We start from the raw sequence: 23231 nt of genomic DNA, 5'->3' as shown, positions 1-23231 counted from the left end.
GAGAATGAGGATGGGGAGGAGATGTGTTGGGTTTAAGCAGAGAGGAAAAGCTGTGAAGGTGAGGATGGTAAATAGGTAAGTGAAAAGTTGTAGAATTGCTAGGAAGTCGGAGGGTGCACTTGAGGATGGTGGTCATAAATTGAAGGTGAGACCAGTCAACATGGTTGTGTTTTTCACAGGCTGCATTCATTTAGCTGCATTGGTAAAGACACAGAGTAGGCAGAGAATTTTTCTTATTCGGGGGTAGAGTTTTGATAGGAGAGAAACATGAAGCCAGAGATGGGCAGCGAAGTTAAAGGAGTATGAAAGAAGTGGTTATATTAAACCACTTTATATAGTGGTTAAATTTTGCAATTTAAACTGGTCAAGGGGGAAGTAAGGACTACTTGGTGAGGAGAGTGAAAAGGTAGCAGGACCATTAGATTTTAGGTCCTAGTTGAGTCAGAGGATTGTTTGAATTTAATTTCTAGAGGGAATGAACTTGAAAAATAGATGTTGATTGGGGAATGAGATGATTAGAATTGAGATTATAGAGGGATTCAGTCATTGGTAATGACATGGCATCCCCATGGGAACAAATGAGTAAAGCAGGGCGTGGGCAAGGTAATTGGAGAACTAGTCAGAAAACTGAGAGGCACTATCTTCTTCGGAACTTTTGCATCAAAAATTGTAAGCCCTTGGACAAGTAGAGGGGAAAAAAAGGTGGGATGTAGATGTAAATGGCCATAATACTGATGTTGATGGTGATGATAATGGCCCATTAACATGCAACTCAGATATCACCAACTTGATCTATACCCAACCTGAAAAGTTAGATGTGGAATTACATATGGGTATATTACAACTCATAGTCAACCCATAAGCCCTTCATGGACTTCTTTTCTTTGACCCAAGTGTTCTTACAAGAGTGGCAGGTGACATATGGCATCTTTTCTTAGTTGTCAGTTTGAAATCTTTCACCAAAGGCTTATTATAGTGCAGCTTCTGTAGAAATTTTTTTCTGCTTTCTGTATAGTCTTCTTTGGCTTTCTTCTCTCTCAGGATTGTGAATAATTTATTGGTGAGAAGGCAGGCAGAGAAGTAGGAGTTTTCTGTGACTTAGTAATTTCATATCTAGGAATCTATCCTATAGATATAATAATATGAATGCCTAAAGATACACATAAGGGTGTTCATTGACTGCTATTGGTGATAAAACTTGTAAGCCACCTGTCATCAATAGGGAATAGTTAAATAAATTACGGTAGATAGAGAAAATGGAATTCTATATAGTCTTGAAAAAATCAGTTCAAAAAGTAGCATTGAGTATTAACTTATTCCATCCCATCAGCAGAGATATTTTAATTGCAAATATTGAGAAACCCACGTCAAGTTGACTTTAGCAGTGAAAGGTTACTGGCCTGCTTAATTGATACACCCTGAAATAGAGTGGCCTGCAGGCAAGTTCAGTCAGGGCTCTATTTTTCTGGCCATGCCTGACCCTCTTCTACAAGGAAGGCATGAAAGTGTTTTACCTTCGGGGTGATTTCTTTTATAGTTGTATGATGGCTGTGTGCATCCACCCTGGTAATATATTTCTTCCTTCATATGTAGCAGTAGCAAAAGCATCCCTTCCCATACCATGGAAAGAGACTCCTGAGGATCACTTTGGATCTTATAGTTAGACAAGGGATACAGACTAGAGAACTTAGACGTAGGTTGTAATTCCTGCCCCTGAGTCAGTTGTGTGGCAGGTGGAATAGGACTTCCCCCCTGACCTTAAAACAGTTGGGTTTCATTCCTGGTACTGGTGATGAGGTCATTCTCTTCGAAAGTGCTTTGCTATTATACACTAGGGGGGTGGTTGGGAAGGACTAAATGGGTTTGTTACCCTCTTTTCTAGTATTAGGATAATCAGCCTAGTTTTGCCCCTCTCATTCTTGATTTTACTAAAACTGTGAGAATTTGTTTATCTTCAGGATCCCAGATTGGAAAAGTATAAATCATTATTGATTTCATTATTTACAGAGGCTCTTTTACTCTCAGATTACAAGAAAAGAGGTAGACTGGAGGGAGGAGGAAGGGCGGGAGAGAGAGAGAGATGCTTTTTGAGAAACAAACTATAGAATGTTCAAACTCTCCATTCTCATACCTGACTTCAGTTTCATTCTTTTCCCTGTAGGGGCCCCCATTAACTGATATGTATCCTCCTGGATTGTTCTTTGCATTTATATGTACACAGAATGTCATTTTGTATTTTGAAATTTAAATGGTAACTACTGTTGACACTTAGCTTTTCCTGTTTGACTGAGCACAAGTTATAGAACTTGTCATCTGAATACATGTAGTTCTGTTTTCTTACTAACTGCTTATTATGCCATCTTATGGTTATATCATTGTTTACTTAACTATTAATTTTACCTTACTAATTGCTTCTTGTATTTTTGCTATTACAGATTGATGTAATGAACATCCTTTGCATATATCTTGGTCCATGTGTGCGTGTATTTCCATAGGATAGATACCATTGGTGGCTTGAAGGGTATGCAGTTTAAAATGCTGATAACTTCTACGAAATGTCTTTGAAAATGGTAAGGCCAGTTTTTCTTCTCTTGCAAATATATATGACTAATCTTTTAAATTTTTGCTGATAATAATATATCAGGATTATAGACGGTTTTGTTGGCCGCATTCATTGAATACTTTGTTCTTTCTGAAAATGAGAAATGGGACACCTGGGTGCCTCAGTTGGTTGAACTTCTGCCTTTGGCTCAGGTCCCAGATCCTCTGATCAAGTCCCAGATCATGCTCCTTGCTCAGCAGGAAGCCTGCTTCTCCCTTTGCCTGCCACTCCCTTTGCTTATGCTCTCTCTCCGACAAATAAATAAAATCTTAAAAAAAAAAATAAAGATGGCAAATGCCTTTATTGTATATAAAATTTCTGTATTTACATGGATCTGTTTCTGGACATGGTATATTTTATTCCCTTGTTTTATATCTCTTTTTGTACCAGTTCCACATGATTGTAATTACTATTGTTTTGTACCATTTCCTATTTAGAGTGAGCTTCCCTTATTGGTCTTATTTTTCAAAAAATATTTGCTACTTCTGAGGATTTTCTCTTCCTAGAGAACTTTAATATAAATCTGTGTGATTTGATGAAAAATCATGTTGACATTTTTTTCTTGGTATTGCTTCTTGAGCATATTGATGTAATTAACATAATTTTGAGACTAACTGTCCAGGAGCTCAGTGTGTCTTATCTAGCCCTTTTTGGACATCTTAGTAGACTTTTCTAGTTGTCTTTAATTGGGTCTCATATATTTTATGTTCGGTTTATTTCTCAGTAGATTGTCATTTTTGCTTTTTTTGCTGAGTTCAAATATAAATTATATTTTCTAATTGGTCCTTGCTCGTATACAGAAAAGGACTTAATTTGGTATGCTTATTGTGAATCCGGTCAGAGTATTTGTTCCTTTTAATTGAGGGGTAAATTACCTGCCTTAGAGATACAGGGGGAAATTATTTATTTTAGGAGACTTTAGTTTTTGTTCTTGTTTTTTTAAATAGGCTTCATGCTTAATATGGGGCTTGAACTCATAACCCTGAAATCAAGAGTTGCATGCTCTCCCAACTGAGCCACTCACGTGCCCTGAGACTTTAGCTCTTTGGTAAAAGTTACGCTTATCTCTTATAAAATCTGGTTAGTAGTAGTAGTCAGCATTTTCTAAATGTGATTTTCTTTCTTTCTTTTTTTTTTTTTTGAGAAAATGCTTAATTTTATGGGAGAATTAAGAAAGAGGGTGGTTTTTTAATAATTTCTTTATGGGAAAATAAGCAATTGGACTAATTTCATATTCTCCCCAAAATAAGTGAAGCCAGTGTGACCTTCTCTCCTGAGCCTACTTCAAACCTTTGTTTCTTTCAGACTTTCAGGTTCTTATCTCTACATTTTATGATCTCCTCCATCTTTTGTCTGATAGGCCAGTTTTTCAGAGGAAAGCATAGAGTCACCCTCTCTTTAGGGTCTTTGAAGCCAAGGAGAAAGAGGGATGGGACCTTCCTAGTGTGTGGTAGCAATAATAGAAGCCATTGAACAAAATACTGAAGCTCTTCCGCTTCTCCTAAAAATTTTGACATGCAGCATGTGTCATCACCTACTGGAACCTTATCTGCTTTTGCTGTTCATTCATAAACTGAAGTTGCTGAAGGGGCATGTGGCTCAGCCATTAGGTGTCCAGCTCTTGGTGTCGGCTCAGGTCATGATCTTGTGGGTGGTGAGAGTGAGCCCCTCATTGAACTCTGTGCTTAGTGGAGAGTCTGTTTGAAGATTCTCTCCCTCTGCCCCCCCTCCATCTCTCTCTCTCCCCTAAATAAGTAAATAATATTTTTTAAAAAATGAAGGCATTGAAGTACAGTGGAAAGACAGTTGGACGGAAGATAACTTTTGCCTTCTAGGGGGTGTATAATCACAAAACTGCTGATATTTCCTTTTATTCATTTTATGTACAGTCACCCTGTCTTAAGAGATAGGTTCTTAGAAAAAATTTTCGTTGGATAAAATTACGGTTGCTTTTGGAATTGTATATTAATTTCCCAATTTCTTTTTTACCCAGTCTCCATTTTTATTTTTATTTTTCACTCTTCCTCTGATATTTACTGATCTTGTAAAATTTATGCATTTTTCTGGGGCCCCTGGTCGACTCACTCAGTTAAGTACCTGACTCCTGATTTTGGCTTGGGTCATGATCTTCGGGTTGTGGGATCCAGCCCTGTGTTGGGCTCCATGCAGGGTTTGAAACCTACTTGGGATTCTCTCTCTCTCTCTCTCTCTCTCGTCCTTCCCTACCCCTCCAAAAAAAATAAATAAAATTCATGCATTTTTTTCTTTCTGTGTGGCAGTGCTGCATTTCAACCCAGGGCAGAGCTTTGCATCCTGAAGTTAAATTTTACTCCCATTTAGTTGTTAGAAGTTTCTGTTAAATTGCTATTTACTGTTACTTTTGATTTGTACTCTGATTTTTAAAGGTTTTGAAACTATATACCAAGTTATGAAACTTTTGTTATTGTATGCTTTGTGTGGCTATTTTAGCTTTATAATTTATTTTAAGATGAGAGATTAAAGGGAAGGATTAATGACAATTTAATTTTCATTTATATTTGTGTATTACTTAGAATGTAGGAACAGAAAACTTCTTTCAGACTTAAAAAAATGAGGAAATTTATTATTAAAATGTAACTTGAAGCCTGAGGCAGGACTCACTAGTAGACTGATTTTATCTGTTGACTATGGCTCCATTCTCATCATTGTCTTCTTCTGTATGTTGTATATATGGCTTTCTCCTCAAGCTGACTTCCATTATAGTGGCAAAAAGGGTGTAGAAGGCCCAGACTTCACATTGTCAAGCAGAGGGCATTTCTTATCATTGCAAGATAGTATTTTTTAGAGGAACCCTCCTCTTTGTGTCTCATTGGCCTGAATTAAGTTGCATATTTTAGGGGTACCTGGCTACCCCTAAATCAAGTCAGAAGAGCATGTGACTCTTGATTTCAGGGTCATGAACTCAGGCCCCACATCAGGTGTGGAGATTACTTAAAAAAAAAAAAGTTGTATATTTTATTCTTTTTTTTTCTTTAAAAATGTATTTGTGTGTGAGAGAGAGAGAGAGAGAGAGGGCGCCCGCACACACATACATAAGCTGGGGGAGTAGCCGTGGGAGAAGGAGAAGTAGGCTCCCTTTGGAGCAGGGAGCCTGATGTGGGGCTCAATCCCAGGACCCTAGAATTATGACCCAAGCTGAAGGCAGACGCCCAACCAACTGAGCCACCCAGGTGCCCCTGTATATTTTATTCTTTTGTTTTCTTTTCTGAAAAGATTTTATTTATTTGACAGAGAGGTAGAGAGAGAGCACAAGCAGGCAGAGTGGCAGGCAGAGGGAGAGGGAGAAGCAGGCTTCCTGCCTAGCAGGGAGCCTGATGCGGGGCTCCATCCCAGGACCCTGAGATCATTACCTGAGCTGAAGGCAGAGGCTTAACCCACTGAGCCACCCAGGCGCCCCTGTATATTTTATTCTTAAACCAAATTTGGGGGAATGCCCTGAGTTTAACCTGAGTTTCTGAATCATCACTGTGTCAAAGGGAATGGGATTACTTGTAGATCACTTGGGTCTACCGTGGGAGCTGGGAGTGAGGGCAGCTTTCCTGAAGCATGCTGCCTTTGTGGGTAAATAACTGGTCTGTTCTAAATTAAATTTACGGCCATAAAATGGGTGTTGGGTGAAATGGATGGTGGATGGGCATCCATCAATGTACCCTTGATAATGAGTCCTATACAATTTCATCTCAGGCCATGTGAAGTAACAGTAATAAATATAAAAGAAAAAATAGGCAGCCTAAAAGCAAACTTTAAATTGACTTACTCGAAAACTTTCTCTACCATTTCCCAGTTTATAATGGTTGATTTCAGCTGACTGGCTGTAGCTACTTACAGAACAGAGGAAATTCACTAAAAATAATGAATTATTCAGTTGGATAGTGAAATTCAGTTATAAAGCATTTCACTGAGCTATGGATTCAGTTCAGGTCAAGTTGTGTTCCTGGTTTATGGGCAGTGTGGCTTCTCACAGTGACACAGCATAGAGAGAGGCATTTATCTTTTTTCCCTGTTGCTAGTGTTTTAATGGCATTTTATTATATTTATTTGATTGGTTTCATTTATACTTTATCTCAATTGAATTTATTAATATAAATTTTTATTTATACTTTATTAATATCAATCATATATAATACTTGGTAGTAGGAACATTTGGTGATATCTATAATAAATAATCTCAAAAAAACCCCCATCCTATTACTTTTCAAATTTCAGTGACTTACTATCCAAACCAAATGCTCTAGGTGAGGGGTGCCTTCTGTTCAGGTCCTGATCTCCGGTTCTGGGATCCAGCCCTGCGTGGGGTTTTCTGCTCAGCAGGGAGCCTGCTTCCCCCCCCACCTCTGCCTGCCTCTCTGCCTACTTGTAATCTCTGTCTGTCAAATAAATAAACAAAATATTTTTTAAAAATCCTCTAAGTAGTTTTATTTAGCTTTTCTGATTTGCTTGCCTGGGTTATTTGGGAAGAAATTAAGATTACCAGAAATCTAGCAACAGTTTAATGAAAATCTTAAAAGCCTCTTTAATTAGGGATTTAATGAGGGCTTTGTCACGGATTCTTTGGTTCTTCTTTGTTTTCCTCTACCCCCTCCTATTCCTGTTAGTACATTGAAAAGTGGAAAGAATTCTCAAAAACAATGCAGAAGAATACCTTATAAATTATATTTTCTACAATAAGTTATAGATTGTGTGTGTGTGTGTGTGTGTATAAACTAGTTGCTAATAAAAAAAAAGTAGTTGCTAGTATATTGGTAAGTGTAGATAAATGTAAAGGGTGAGGTTATATTTTCAGAAAATACATAATAAATTGAAAGAAAGCAAACCCAGAATTTTTTGAAGTACAGTTGACATGTTACAAGTTTCAGGTGTGCAACATAGTGATTTGACACTTAAAATGAACCCTTGAACAATATGGGTTTGAATTGAATGTGTCCACTTGTGCATGAATGTTTTTCAGTCACAGTAGTATAAATGTATTTTCTTTTCTTTATGATTTTCTTTCTCTCTCTCTTTTTTTTTTAAGATTTTATTTGTTTGACAGAGATAGAGGGAGACAGTGAGAGAGGGAACACAAGCAGGGGGAGTGGGAGAGGAAGAAGCAGGCTTCCCACTAGGCAGGGACCCTGATGCGAGACTCAATCCCAGGACCCTGAGATCATGGACCTGAGCGGAAAGCAGAGTCTTAACCCACTGAGCCACCCAGGCGCCCTAAAAAAATACATATTAATTGTTTATAAAATCAGTAAGACTGCCCACCAACAGTTGGCTATTAGTAGTTAAGTTTTGGGGAGTCAAAAATTATTGGTGGATTTTTGACTGTGTGGTGGGTTGGTGCCCATAACCCCTATGTTGTTCAAGGGTCAACTGTATATACAGAATGAAATGTTCACCATGATAAGTATGGTTACCATCTGTTGCCATACAAAGTTGTTACAGTATTATTAACTATATTCCCTATGCTGTACTTTTCATCTTCTTGACTTAATTATTTTATAACTGAATGTACCTCTTAATCCCCATTGTCCATTTTGGCTGTTCCTGAACCCCCCCCCCCCTTCTGGCAACCACCATTTTGTTTTTTGTGTTTCTGAGTCTTGTTTTGGTTTTGTTTGTTCATTTGTTTTGTTTCTCAAATTTCACATATTAGGGAAATCATATAGGATTTGTCTCTCTGACTTATTTCACCTAGCAAAATATCTGCCAGGGCCATCAGTTTTGTCATAGGTGGTGAGATCTCATTCTTTTTTTTTTTTTTTTTTTGGCTGAATAGTATTCCATTGTATACCATATCTTCTTTGTCCATTCCCCCATAGATGGACATTTAGGTTGCTCCCTATCTTGGTTGTTGTATATAATGCTGCAATAAACGTTATATACAATAAAATGCTCTAGGTGGTTTTGAATTAGTGTTTTCATTTTTTGGGGGGGGGTAGATACCTAGCAGTGAAATTACTGGATTGTTTGGTGTACCTATTTTTAATTTTTTGAGGAACCTCTATACTGTTTTCTGAGGTGGCTACACCAGTTTACATTTCCATCAACAGCGCGCAAGGGTTTGCGTTTCTTTATATCCTTGCTAACATTTTTTATTTCTTGTCTTTTTGGCAGTAGCCATTCCGACATATGTAAGGTAGTATCTCAAATTTTGATTTGAATTTCCAGGATGATTACTGATGTTGAGCATATTTTCATGTGTCTGTTAGCCATTTGTATGTCTTCTTTGGAAAAATGTCTATTCTGGTCCTCTGCCCATTTTTTTAATCAGATTTTTTGGTATGATTTCTTTATATATTTTGAATATTAATCTTTTATTGGATATATCATTTGCAAATATCTTGTTCTGTTGCCTTTTTAGTAGGTTGCCTTTTTGTTTTGTTGGTGGTTTCCTTTTACTGGGCAAAAGCTTTTTGTTTGATGCAGTCCTAATTGTTTTTTGGTTTTGTTTTCTTTTGTTTTGTTTTCTGCTTTTGTTGCCCTGTCTGAGAAGTCAGATCCCAAAAATATTGCTACGACTGATGTCCAAAAGCTAACTGCCTGTTTTCTTTTAGAAGTTTTATGCAAACCCAGAATTTTTAAAGTTCATTGCATTGTTGATTAAATTTGAAAGACTTCATGACTAGAATTTGCCTCTCAGTAAAAAGAACATAATTGTACAGGTGAAACTCAAAGAATCTAACCAAAATTAGGGCATAGATAACCAAATTGAACTGCTGAAACATTTAAGTTGCTTTGGTTTTATAAGCTGTGTTAGGTTTTTTTTTTTTTAAATACTTATTAATCCCATCTTAAAAATCATTGACACTTTCTTTTTTAATTCATTCTTATTACTTTCTACATACACAGAAAGTTAGATGAGTATATGATTATTACTGTTGTAATTTAGATTGTATTTGGAAACTTCCTAAATACAGTTTGTACAGTATAGTTACAGATGCAAAAAAAGTGGATTCATGTCGAAATCCATTGCTCCTTGGGTCAGGTCTGATGGGTAAGAATGAAGTCTTCTTGGATAAATGAATCCATTTTCTCTCTTTGAACTTATCATTTAAAAGAACATTCTATTGCTGAAGCACTTCAGTGCTTAATTTTTGATAAATTTATAAACTTTGTCTAGTTGGTATGAATTTGGTTGTCTTTCCTTGATTCCTCTCGGTACACTAAAGAGAATGAGATATAATAGTAGTAAAAGATCTATCATAATTTTTATTGTAACTGAACTCAAAGGGTTCTCTCCTTGGGGTACATTAAATTGAACACAGTGCCTGGGTGGTTTGGTCAGTTAAGCATTAAACTCTTGGTTTCAGCTCAGGTCTTGATCTCAGGGTCCTATGATTGAGCCCAGTATCAGGCTACATGCTCAGCAGGGAGTCTGCTGGAGGATTATCTCCCTCTCCATCTGCTCCTCGGCCTCTCCCTACTCATGCTCTCTCTCTCTAATAAATACGTAAATCTTAAAAAAAAAAATTGAACACAACACAAGGAAGTATTGAAAGCAAAGAACTCTTTATTACCTCATACAGTAAGAGAGAGGGGGATTGCTCTCAAAGCACTGTCTCCCTGTGGGGTTGGTATATGTGTATTTGGGGGCGGAGGGAGGGAGCTTGTATATACATCAAGGAACTTACACATATTCTGTTACCTAGGCACTTCAGTTCAACTGTTTATGCCTAGCATGTCAGCGTTCTAGTGCATCCATAGTATGTTGAAAAAAGGAGGGAAAACTCCCCTGTAGAAGGATATCTTCAGGGGCACCTGGGTGGCTCAGTGGGTTAAGCCTCTGCCTTCCGCTCAGGTCATGATCCCAGGGTCCTGGGATGGAGCCCCGCATAAGGCTCTTTGCTCAACAGGGAGCCTGCTTCCTCCTCTCTCTCTGCCTGCCTCTCTGCCTACTTGTGATCTCTGTCAAATAAATAAATAAAATCTTAAAAAAGAAAAAAAGAGAAGGATATCTTCATATTATAACGAGTTAAGGATAACTTCAAGACAACTTGGGGCTTCTGCTTAGGTCCTCAACCAGTCCAAGGTGGCTCAAACTGTCTCATGTAAGAAGCTATCAGGTGAAACACCTAGCAAGGGGCTATTAGCTGAAACCATCTGGCTGGGTATCTTATTGGTCCAACTGCTGGTTCTGTAAAACAAAACACATTCCTTCCCTGCTTTTGTCCCTTCCCCTTCTCCCTTCTGCTGATAGGTTTCAGGCGTCTGATTTGAGTAACTTTCTGTTACATCCTAGCTAACACTCTCAATATACCAACTTACTATAACTGTAGATTAAAAGATGTGACATCCTGTTTATCACTGTTTATATTAATGCAGTAAGGCAAGTAATACATTTATTTATTTATTTATTTTTAAAAGATCTTATTTATTTATTTGACAGAGAGAAAGACAGTGAGAGAGGGGAACACAAGCAGGGGGAGTGGGAGAGGGAGAAGCAAGTTTCCCACTGAGCAGGGAGCCCGATGCGGGGCTCCATCCCAGGACCCTGGGGTCAGGACCTGAGCTAAGGCAGATGCTTAATGACTGAGCTACCCAGGACCCCTGGTAATATAATATTTAATAATAATGTAATATAGGAACCCTGGGTAGTTCAGTCAGTTAAGCGTTTGTCTTCAGCTGGGATCATGATCCCAGGGTCCTGGAATCAAGCTCCCCTCGGGACTCCTGTTCAGTGAGGAATCTGATTCTTTCTGTCCCTCTTCTCCTCCCCCCTGCTCATGCTCTCTCTCTCTCTGTGTCAAATAAATAAAATCTTTAAAAAAATAAAAAAATAATATAATATAATAAAGCAAGTAATATAGTAGGAATTTAACCCCATTTTACAGATGAGGAAATGAAATAGAAAAGTAAAGTGACTTGTCCAAGATCACATGGATACCAAGTAGCAAAGCATCAAAGTATAATTTTCCAAAATATTAAAGACTGGTTCTCATACAAATACAGAATGAACATATGTCACATTATTTAGCTCATTAATGAGGGAACCAGCAGGAGATAAATTTGTTTCAAAGAGGAACAAAGATACAGTGGATTAGGGTTCTCCAGAAAAACAAAACCAGTAGATATGTATAGATGTACAGAAAGAGATATATTGTGGGGGATTGGCTCATACAATTGTGGAGGCCGAAACTCCACAATTTGCTCTTCCAAGCTGGAGGTCCAGGAAATCCAGTCATGTAATTGTAGTCCAAACTTGAAGGCCTACAAAGCAGAGGAGCGAGTAATCTAGTTCTCCTCCTAGTATGACAGTCCAAGAACTGAGGAAGGAGTGCTGATGTGGGAGGGCGAGAGAAGATGGATGTTTCCGCTTGAACGGAGACACAATTTGCCCTCTGTCTGCCTTTTAGTTTTTTTGAGACTTTGCAGATTGGATGATGCCCTTATTGGTGAGGGCAGTCTTCTGTACAAAGTCTACCTATTTAAACGCTAATTTCCTCTGATAACACCCTCCCAGACACACCTAGAAATAGTGTTTGACTAGCTCTGGGTGGGTAACCCCCTAATTAAGTTGACACATAAAACTGACCGGTACATATACATATTGGAGAAAGAATTTTGGAATAAAATTGCTGGATTAGATACAAAACCATCCCTACAGAGCAGTAAAAAGCATACCCTTTCAGATTATTTTTTCTACTGGGCAGAATTCAGTTGTACCTTTACTGGACAAAATTTTGCAAGTTAACAAGTAACTTCACAGAGCCTCAGTTTTGAACAGTAGTAAATAGCGAGTCATATAAAGGTCTATTCTCTAATGAAGTCATCTTTGATTAAGATTGTGCTTGCTCCTTTATGACATTGAAAGGATATACTGCCTCTCTTTGTCTTTTAAATTTTGGATAGTTTTTCTTGACACAAAGCAACATGAGAATATGAGTTTTCTGACTCTAAGTACAGATTTCTTTCCATTCTACTTCCCTACCTCTTCACAGCATAATTTTTACCATTAGAGTAGTCTGCTAATTTCTGCAAAATTAGCTAGTCCTTGTTATTAGTTATCCTTTTTGACACATTTTCCTTTGTTATACAGCGATGGTGATAGATTTCTTCCTTAGAGGAATATTGTGAAACTCAATGGATATTTCAAAATTTGCATAAATACCAGAAGTGAGAAATTAAAATTATAGCTTATGTACTAAAACTACTCTTTTATGACATTTTGTTAGCAAATTTCGGAGTCACTGTAAACATTCTTGATTTTTGACTAAATAATCAGAATTTATAAAACTGTATTTAATCAGGGGTACCTGGGTGGCTCAGTGGGTTAAAGCCTCTGCCTTCGGCTCAGGTCATGATCTCAGGGTCCTGGGATTGAGCCCCACATCAGGCTCTCTGCTCAGCAGGGAGCCTGCTTCTTCCCCGCCGCCCCCCTCCGCCACCCCCCCCCCCCCCGCCTCTCTGCCTACTTGTGAGCTCGCGCTTTCTCTCTCTCTCTCTTTCTCTATCTCTCTCTCTATGTGTCAAATAAATAAATAAATAAATAAATCTTAGAAAAAACCCAAAAAAGTATTTGATCAGATTAGTCTTCATGTATTTTGAAAAAAATAGAGGTGAACCATTTTAAGTAGTAGGTGAAAATTTATTCATGTTAAACAAGGTAATTGCCTAACAGTTAAATATTTCACTACTTACTAATAATTTCTTCATGGCTCTGAAAACCAGTGTTTTTTTTTTTTTTTTTTTTTGGATGCTTTTAAAGAAGGTTTGGATACTTTATTCAGTTTAGCCCTCAAGCAATTAGGCAAGTCAGTTATCATGGTAACAGTAGGTATTAGTTTCCTTACCTTAATTAAAGGTTTTTATTTATTTATTTATTTGAGAGCGAGAACCAGTGTGGAGAAGGGGGCAGAGGGGCAGAGGAGCACAGGAGCAGAGGGAGAGAATATCAAGCAGACTATGTCTAGTGGCAAGCCTGTCTCAGGGCTCCATTGCAGGAGCCATGAGATCCTGACCTGAGCTGAAACCAACAGGGCTGAGACTTAACCCACTGAGTCTCCCAGGCACCCCAGCATTAGTTGAAGGTTTTAGGAGCAAAGACATCTCTGAGCTAATCTAGTGAAACCCAGCTTCTATGGAACAGGAGTTAGTTTATCCATTCTTTAGAAGAGGATACCATTTTAAGTAGAAAAATGTGCTCTTGAGATGAATTTCTACTCTGATAGAGTGAAGTAGAGTATGATCTAAAAGCTAGGTAATTAAAAAGCTATCCCTTCTTAGTTAATATGGGATACAGTTGGTCTAAATTCCTGTATTTGGTCAAACTTAAATCTTGAATCTTACTGATATGTTTCTTTTGCCATGGACAGTAAAAGTGCCTGCAGTAGACAGTGTTCCGTCTAATTGATGTCAAATAAAATCTTTTAAGATAAATTTTTTTCAAAACCTAATTCCTAGTTTTAGGAGATAATCTCTTAACATTTAATCAGGTAATATTACTAACCCTGAGTAGTAAGCCTACCCATTCAGGTATCATGAAGTCCATTTTGCAAGTAATATATCAAAAGGTTTTACTAAGAAGTTTTATTATTATTAGGTATTTTTATCTTATTAACTGTTTTATCACTGTATTATGGTGATTTAAAGAAAAACTGTAGTTTTTAATGCCAGTAGCATTGGACATTTTACAGTCTTAGACCATTTTGTCTGTTCTGTAGCAGGAGTTGGCAAACTTGTGGTGGGTCCCATTTGACTTGCTGCTTGTTTTTGTACTATGAGCTAAATGGTTTTTATATTTTTAAGTGGCTAAGAAATCAAAAGGAAAAATTTTGCAAAATTTGCATAAATCTAGATTTCATTCTCTATAAAGTCTTATTGGAACATTGCCATGCTTATTTAAGTATTATTTATGACATTTGCGCCACAATGTCTGACTTGATAGTTCCAAACAGAGACAATCTGCCTGAGCCCTAGAATATTTACTGTCTGGCTTTTTAGAGAAAGAATTTGCTAACTCTTGCTCTAGAGTATAAAAAATGTAGCCTTGATTGTTCATTGAAAAAAAAAAAACCACAAAATCAACCTTTCCCCTTTTTTTTTTTAGCATACTTTCCTCCTGATTGCTAAAAGTAACACATGTTCTTACAGAAAATTTGAAACATATAGAAAAGTATAAAGAAGAAAATAAAAAGCCATCTGCAGTTGTGGGCTAACCACTAATATTTTGGTATACGTTGCTCCACACCTTTAAAAATATAGAATATGTATGTGTATATATGTAAATGTTTGCCTCTATATGTGTATGTATACAAATGTCTTTTTCTATAGAATATATATACACACATACAAATATACACATTTTTATTGTGTAAAATTAGAGTCTAACTTGGTTTTTCACTTGATAAATTACAAGTATGTTTTTAATGGCTACATAGTGCTCTGCTTTACGGATGTAAAAATTTATTATTTAACTTCTCCAACATTGTTGGATATTACACTGTTTTCAAATCTTTATCACTATAAATATTGTATATGACATTTTATATCTTAAATACTACTATATATGACAAGAATGACTATCCTTGTATATAAATCTTTCTGAGGAATGCTTTTTTTTTTTTTGTAAGATTAATTCTTAAAAATGAAACTCTGTGTAAAACTAGAGAATTATTTTGAGGGAAATGTTGGTAGTGCATGAAAATACTTTCTTGGCCCACCTTCATGAAATAGATGGCTTATCTTTCATTTAGCTTCAGCTCTGGTTAAACATAATAATTTTCACACTAGACCATCAAACCAGCCCTTAAATAACTTGACTGCCAAAGCATATAGTTGATACTAAAGTAGATGGACTGAAGGAACTGGGTCTGTGCTTCACTGTGGCTTCATCGTTTATACTCAGAATTTGGCAGCTTGGGAAAGTAGGTATCTTGTGTGCCTGCTCCTAGCGTTATTATTGGAGCCATTGAGGAAAGTGGAGTAATGCTCTGGTCTAGTGCGAGTTGACACAGTAGGCTCAGAGATGCGTAAAAGGAGATGTCCTCCATTCTTAGGGGAATTCACATGCTACTGCTCTAATTAAGTAGCTGTTCCAGTCAACCGCTCTGTGTCCTGTGTATGCTTCTTTAAAGGAACCGCCATTTGTTAGCATATTCCTAGTTTTTTTTGCCATCACCAACTCCACAGTGTTCCTATAGAAATGTACCCAAGTATTTCACTCAATGATTTGGAAATGGATATTGACATTAAAAATTACTATGGGTACCCACACCAGCTGCTAGTACTGATCTGTCTGTGGCAGAAGTTGTAAACTGAAAGGACTGCAGGCCAAATTTTGGCCTGTGGAGGGGTCTTGGATACTGGTATTAAATGGAAGATTGCATGGTGCAATTTCTGCATATTTGGAAAAATTGGAAGACCTGGTAACACTGACTGGGTCCATACTCACTACTGGCAAGAGTTAGCTGGAGCAAAGTTAGTGGCTTCTAGTTTGTGCTGTAGCATGGTGATGTGGGTTATAAGGCAAGATTTTGATGGCTACATATTTCTTATATTTTTCAAACATGGAAGCATTTTAGGAAACATTGAAAGATTTATAATAGGTGAAATCACATTTGAACATTATACTATATGGTGATCCTTTTGTAAACTACTTAAGTAACTTCTAAGAAAGGATTCACAGCAGCCATACTCTGAGTTTCGAGGGGGGGGGGGCGGGGAGGAAAACACTTCATTATAAAGTAAAAAACCTAGTGGAAATAGAAGAAAAGGGAAATCTATGCATAAATGAGGGCAATAGTAAGCAGTCAAGGAGAATAAGGAAGAATTACATCCAGTTGGGCTCTTACAGTGTCCATCCTCATTAGCTGGGGAAGCCCTGTGGAGACAGCCAGGCTGGGGTCCACATTGAGAGGCCCGAGCGGAGCGTCTTCCTCTCAGGTGAGACTTCCAACTGACCATCTCTATAAGGGTGGTATTTATAGGGCAAATAACTGGGTGTGAAGTTAAGCATTTGTTTGCCTCTGTGCAGTTAGGAGCGAGCAGCATTTCTGTGTTATCATGTCTTTACATCTTCAAGGAGCCTGGGCCATATGTGCTGGCCTCTCCTTTTGGATTCTCTTCTTAGGGGCCCGCCCAGGCTGGAGCTAGAGGGGACGCAAGGCAAAGTTTACAGCTCTTGGTGTTTAGACCAGAAGGGCCAGTTCTGACCCGGAGGCTAGCTGATGTAAGCTAACCAGGCTCCTGAGATTATTCAGTAGCACAAGTTTTATAAGCAGCCTTATTTAACCTCCCTGCCACCGTGTAGGCCTGGGTGGTCTGTCATGCCGGTCAAGTCACAGGAACTCCTATCCACAATACAGTGACCTGGATGGTTGTGCATAGGAAACATGGTCAGACAAGGTTGTTCTGTGGCTGTATTATGTAGCCCTTCCACCTGACTTTCCTGTTAAATAATTTACTATCTAATTATTATTTTAATTTTGTATGTGTATATTATTTAATAATTGGGAAAGTTATATGTGTGTACATAAGCTCGTTCTTTCTTTCTTTCTTTCTTTCAAGTAGGCACCATGTGGGGCTTGTACTCAAAACCCTGAGATCAAGACCTGAGCTGAGATTAAGAGTCGGATGCTTAACCGACTGGGCCACCCAGGCACCTCAAAATTCTTTCATTTTTGTCTTAATTTTCATAATTATTTTACTGCTAACAGAAAAGAGCATGATTGTTAGTGAATTCTTATCAGTATTTTCTAACAGAAAACAATGAATTTTGTTTATTTTCTTGCTTGTTATGTAACTTTTAATTATTTATTTATTATGGCCTTTTGATGTGACAATTTGTCAAACCCTGATTATGATAGAATTTCACAATATGTTTGTTTTTAGAATTTATATTTAGAATTTATATATAGTGCTTATATCTAAAAATAATCAATAATTGAACATAATACAATTACATTGATTTTAACAAGGGAAATATAGGCCTTTGTAACTTCAGAACCTCATTTAAAAATATTTTGATTACAAGTGTATTTTGCTTACTTTAAACATTTAAATTATTAAAGAACTGAAAATATTTCAGCACACTTTTTTGTTTAGTCTTTTTCATTAAAGAAGTTTTTTGGGATAAGGTTTGTTAAAAAAAATAAGTAAGAGTTTAGACAGACTAAAAAATTGACAAGCATTTCCCAAGGAATGAAGGACTTACAATATTTCAAGCACTTTATTTTTTAAGTATTTTATATTCAAATAAATTTAATTTCTGCAGATATTTATTTTCCCACTATAATCTCTAATTTATTGGTTAAAGTTGTAAAATCATCTGATCTGTGAGTTAAATATAACACTAAATTTTTCATCAATAATTAGGCTCTAAAGTAAAGAATTATCTCAATTTTATGATGTTTCCATAATTCTTTATAGGCTAAATCAAATGAAATAAGGGTGTCAAACAAAATACTCTGGTACCTTTTCATAAAACAGCTATTTTACTAAAAAAAAGTATGAACTTTTGAAATCATCTTTGAACACAAAATAAAATTCTTTTTTTAAAATTTTTATTTATTTATTTGAGAGAGAGAGAACATGAGCTGGCTGGGGAGAGGCAGAAGGAGAGGGAGAAGGAGAAGCAGACTCCCCACTGAGCAAGGAGCCATATTCAAGACTCCTTCTCAGAACCCTGGGACCAGGACCTAAGCTGAAGATAGACGCTTAACTCACTGAGCTACCCAGGTGCCAGTAAAACAAAATTCTTTTAAGAGGTTGTGATAATCAGATTGAGCTCAAGAAACCAGATACAGGATTGCTCAGTTAGTAAAGCCTATATGTATTTCACTAGTTTGCCGAATTTGCTCTTTATTTTCCTGCCTGTATAGAACACTGCATTTGGGATCCGTAAGGCAAAGGAAATGAAAAAGTTGCCATTTTCAATTATTTTGTTAGAAGGTATGTTCAAGATTTGTCAAAGACATAGAAGAAGACAGTACTAATTCAGAAGATTATTTAATGAAAAGTGTTCATTGTAGATATGAATCCATAAATGTTGATAATGGGCCTCAGAAAGCTATAGGAATCCTTGAAGAAAAATGCTTGAAAGGACATTGTTTTCTTGGCAAAGAAGCTTCAAAACTGAAGTATTCAAAGAAAATATCTTGAAACATACAAGATATTATGGAAACAGTGGAAGTTTGGGACTGGTAATAACTGGGTTTAGGCTGTACATTTAGTTCAATATATTTAAAAAACCCTTGATATTCTAAGTAATAACTTGTCTTGTTCACAGAGAAGGTCCTGTATATTAAAAATTGCCTATAGTTCTGAGCTCCACATTAAATGAAGTCATAAAAATGGTGAACCTAATGAAGTCTAAGCTACTGTAGTACCTTCTTTTCAGCTTTAGGTGAAGAAATGTGGTTGGCTATTTCAGTAATGAAGTGTATTGACAGTCTAAAGGAAGATTTATAAGCTAAAAGAAAATTTCAACTTATTCCATATGAATGGTTCTTACTTTATAGATTTGTTGAAGTATACTTATCGGCTTCAATAAACAGTATTCTTAATGGACATTTTGAACACCTGAATTAATTTGAAAGTGCAGCGATTATGTGGAAAAATATATTAACATGTACTTACAAAGTTTATGGATTCAGAGTAATAATTCAGCTTTGAGAGAATGAAGTTAAAATAGTTTTAGAAGTGACATATAATTGGTATCATTTGAATCCTAAGAATGAATTAATAATACTTGAGCAAATTCAGCACACTGTGTTGAAATACTTGTTATAAAAGATTCATTTGTATTCAAAACTTATTTATATCATCAGAAGGAATTAACATAGTTTTCAATAGAAGAAAAGGAGAAGCTGCTAGATTTAAGAACTTCAGCATTCTTGAAGTAGAATTTAAAGAGGTCGAGTTGTTGGAATGCTGGTTAATTGTTAAAAAGAAGTTTTCAGCCTTTGAGAGTAAAGCGTGCTCTTCTGCCATTTGTTACTAATTGTTCTAATAAAGCTTCCCTGTGATGGTGACTATATAGAATATTAAGAAAATGTTAAAATGTTTTAATCAGGAGTTGTGTGTAGTCATTTTAAGTTGTATGTAGTCATTTTAAGCCAAATATGCAAAAGTTATATTCAACCAAACAACTTAGTTTCTTGTTTAAAAAGTTTAATTTTACAATGAAGATACGCAATTTTTACAAAATGTCATATCACACTCTCAGATCGCCTTTCCAGTATGCTATAAAAATATTTTCGTTTTCTGAATGTGCCATCAAGTTGAGGAATGTTGTCGACTCCTGGTATAGACCTTCATTTATAAATGAAGTGGGCACTGAGAATCATCATGTATTTGAGAAAAATCAACAGCTATCAAGCTTGCTTAGCTGAGTAGTTGACCCTTGATAAAAAATAATTTCTAGGGGCGCCTGGGTGGCTCAGTCAGTAAAGCTTCTGCCTTCCCAGGGTCGCGGGATCCAGTCCAGGGTAGGGCTCCCTGCTCAATGGGGAGCCTGCTTCTCCTGTCTCTGCTAGTTTCCTTGTTTATAGTCTCTCTGTCACATAAATAAAATCTTTAAAAAATAATTTCTAAACAAAGAAACCCTCAAAGTCTTTATAAGTATTATCAATAGATTCAGCAGGAAATATGTTAATAAAAGAACCAAAGAGAAAAAACAAGCAAAAAACAAACAAAAAAAACCCCTGAAAAGGATTGATGGAGGGAGGTGGGTGGGGGAGGGGATAAATGGGTGATGGGTATTAAGGAGGACACTTGTTATGATGAGCACTGGGTGTTGTAGGTAAGTGATGAATCACTAAATTCTACTTCTGAACCCAATATTATACAATATGTTAACTAACTAGAATTTAAATAAAAAATTGAAAAAGAAAAAAAGGAAATTGAATGTGGTTGAAAAGGAAAATAGGATAAGAAAGGAACTGAAACATAATTCCCTAAATAAAATACTCGGTAGAATTACTGTGGTAGAACAAATATGGCTGAAAATGAAATAGGTATTTGTTGAGTGAACTGAACAACTAGTCCAGGGATGCCTGCTTCATCTTTCCTGTCTTAGAGCACTTCCAGAGGAGTTGTACTGATGAGCTCAGCGTGCTGGTGGTCTAGGTCTTGAGATTACAATTTGGAAGACCTGTTAATAGAGAAATTGCTTCCTAATACTTCATTGGAAGACTTAACAGTTTTTGTCCTATTCTCAGGTTCCTGGGGGACCCTAAGAGCAGATGACTGCTGATGATAAGCAGAGTTTATAGGCAAAGGAAAATAATGGTCCAACTAAGGAAGCCAGCATCAGTGGAAAGAAGACCAAAGAACACCCAGAATAGGAGACTTTTATTGAAAGAGATATTTGAACTAGATTATAAACTTTACAAAAGAAAGAAATAATAAGCATATTTAGAGAGACTCAACTAGAGCATAAGGAAACTTTCTGGAACTAACAATCAAGATCTTAACATTATAAAAATTCAGTAGACAAACTGAAAAGGGCTATCACCATTGGGAGTGAAATTAGCATCTTAGAAGTCAAGTGTAAGGAGTGTCTTATAATACATAGAACAAAATTCAAGAGATGGTAGTCAGGAAGGAAAAAATAGAGTCTAGGAGAAGAAATTCAGGCAGGAAGAAATTCATCAGCATGTGAATAAATGTAGAAGGAGAAAAGGGAAGAGATAGTGGCAATTAATAACTAAACTAGAAATAGGGGTTTATTAGTTTGCTGCAGGTGCCACAGTTAAGTGCTGCATACTCCATGATTAAACAGAAATTTATTGTCTCATCGTTTTGGAGGCCAGAAGTCTGAAATCAAATTGTTGGTGGAGTTGTTTTCTTCTGAGGGCTGTGGGGGAAGGATCTGTTTTAGACCTTCTCTTTGTGGCTTGTAGATGGCTCTTTCTCTATGTGTTTCTTCACAACATCTTCTCTCAGTGCATGCCTGAGACATCTCTGTGTCCGTATTTCCCCTTTTTGTAAGGCTACCACTCGGTTTGGATTAGAGACCACTGTAATAACCTTGTTTAAATTTGATTACTTCTGTAATGACTTTTTCCAAATAAAGAGTCAATGCTGAAGTACTGGAGATTAGGACTTTGACACTTTTTCTTTTGTTTTGAGGAGGGATGCAGTTCAACCCATATTGAGGGGAAAGTTTTCTGATCTTAAGAAAAAGACTTGGGAAGGAGCCCTTTCCAAGGACTCACTGATCCCAAGGAGAATAGAATTTACACTTAGGCTCCTTAAAATCTAAAAATCTTTGAAAGTCTTTCAAGTTCCCAGATGGGAAATAGATGACTCACAATAGAAAAAGCATCAGAGAAACAATGAATTTCTTACTTGCAGCATCAAAAGGTAGAAGACAGTAAGAGAATAGCTACAGACAACTGAGGGACTGTTTTACTCAGCCAACAAACACATCATTTTATCTGTTGAAGAAATACATTTTCACATATGCAGGGAATCAGAGTTTATTACTTTCATATTCTACCTGATGAAAATAATTTAGAGTTCTCTAAACAAACAGTTGAGTTAGAACAAGAGGGATAAGATGAAGGGAAGAGGAAACTATAGTAAACAATATATTTCTTATTTGAATTTATAAATATATTTATATTACAATAGATGATGAAATTTATAAAATAAATATTTGGAAAATAGTAAGGATTGTTGAAATAGAAGAGCAGTACTAAGAAGACTGACAGGCTGTAGCCAAAACCATATCAGCAGAAAACAGTAATTAGAAGGGTGGGAAGTAAAAAACAGGACAGTGCAAATGTAGGATCAGGATGGGGAAGGGATATTGTTGTAGTATTTTGCTGAGACTATGGTAATAGTATGGTAATATGGTAATAGTCGGATGGAAAAAAATTGACATTTTGTCATTGATAATGGAAAAAGAGAATGGATGGTAATTTCAATCAATCAGGAAAAATGAAAAAAAGTAAGAAAACTGAAGAAAGTAAGGTAAATATTAATCAAAGTAAAATAAGAGAGAAAACTCATGTTCTTATACTAAATGCAAATGAGATGAATTACCCTATTGAGAGACCTGTTCAATGGATTATTCAAAACAAAAAATTGAAAAATAAAAAAATAATAAAAATCCCAGATGTATAATGTTTAAAGGTAGCCTTTAAAAAAGTGATCAAGACTGAAAAGTAGCCGATAATGGTGGGTAGACCGGCAGAATGATTCCAGGAAAGTCCAAACCAATGCAAATCAAAGATTATTACAAATCTTATTTGACTTAGGAGTTTCCGGATGGACCATCGAAAGTTGAAAATGTATTTCATACCTAGCCTCCCTAACATCATAACTTAGCCTAGCTGACCATAAATGTCCTCAGAACACTTAAGTTGGTCTACAGTTGGCTAAAATCATCTGACAGAAAGACCATTTTATAATAAAGTATTGAGCATCTCATGTAGTTTATTAGACGTTATACTGAAAGTGAAAGCCAGAATGGTTGCATGGTTACGGAACAGTTGCCAGGCGCTGGGGCTCCAGGCTGCTGCCCATCCTCACCACAGAAGGTCGTACCACATATGACGAGCACAAGAAAAGATCGAAGTTCAAAATCTGTGGTTGCTAGTGAATGTGCATTGCTTTTGCACTATTGTAAGGTTGAAAAATCCCAAGTTAAACCATTGTT

At 36.6% G+C, this 23231-nt stretch overlaps 1 protein-coding gene across 7 annotated transcripts in view; it reads left to right on the top strand.

Annotated features, from left to right (window-relative positions):
- The window catches only part of WRN (WRN RecQ like helicase), a 148074-nt gene that overhangs the window by 5920 nt on the left and 118923 nt on the right, over positions 1–23231 (top strand). For all 7 annotated transcript variants that reach the window (XM_044225425.1, XM_044225422.1, XM_044225426.1 and 4 more), the window contains one exon: positions 2436–2570. The gene's annotated coding sequence lies outside the window, so the exon portion shown is untranslated. The remainder of the gene's footprint in view (positions 1–2435; positions 2571–23231) is intronic.

Source organism: Neovison vison, chromosome 11 (assembly GCF_020171115.1).
Source record: "Neovison vison isolate M4711 chromosome 11, ASM_NN_V1, whole genome shotgun sequence".
NCBI classification, from domain to species: domain Eukaryota; kingdom Metazoa; phylum Chordata; class Mammalia; order Carnivora; family Mustelidae; genus Neogale; species Neogale vison.
This window is presented reverse-complemented; position numbering and strand designations above follow the sequence as displayed.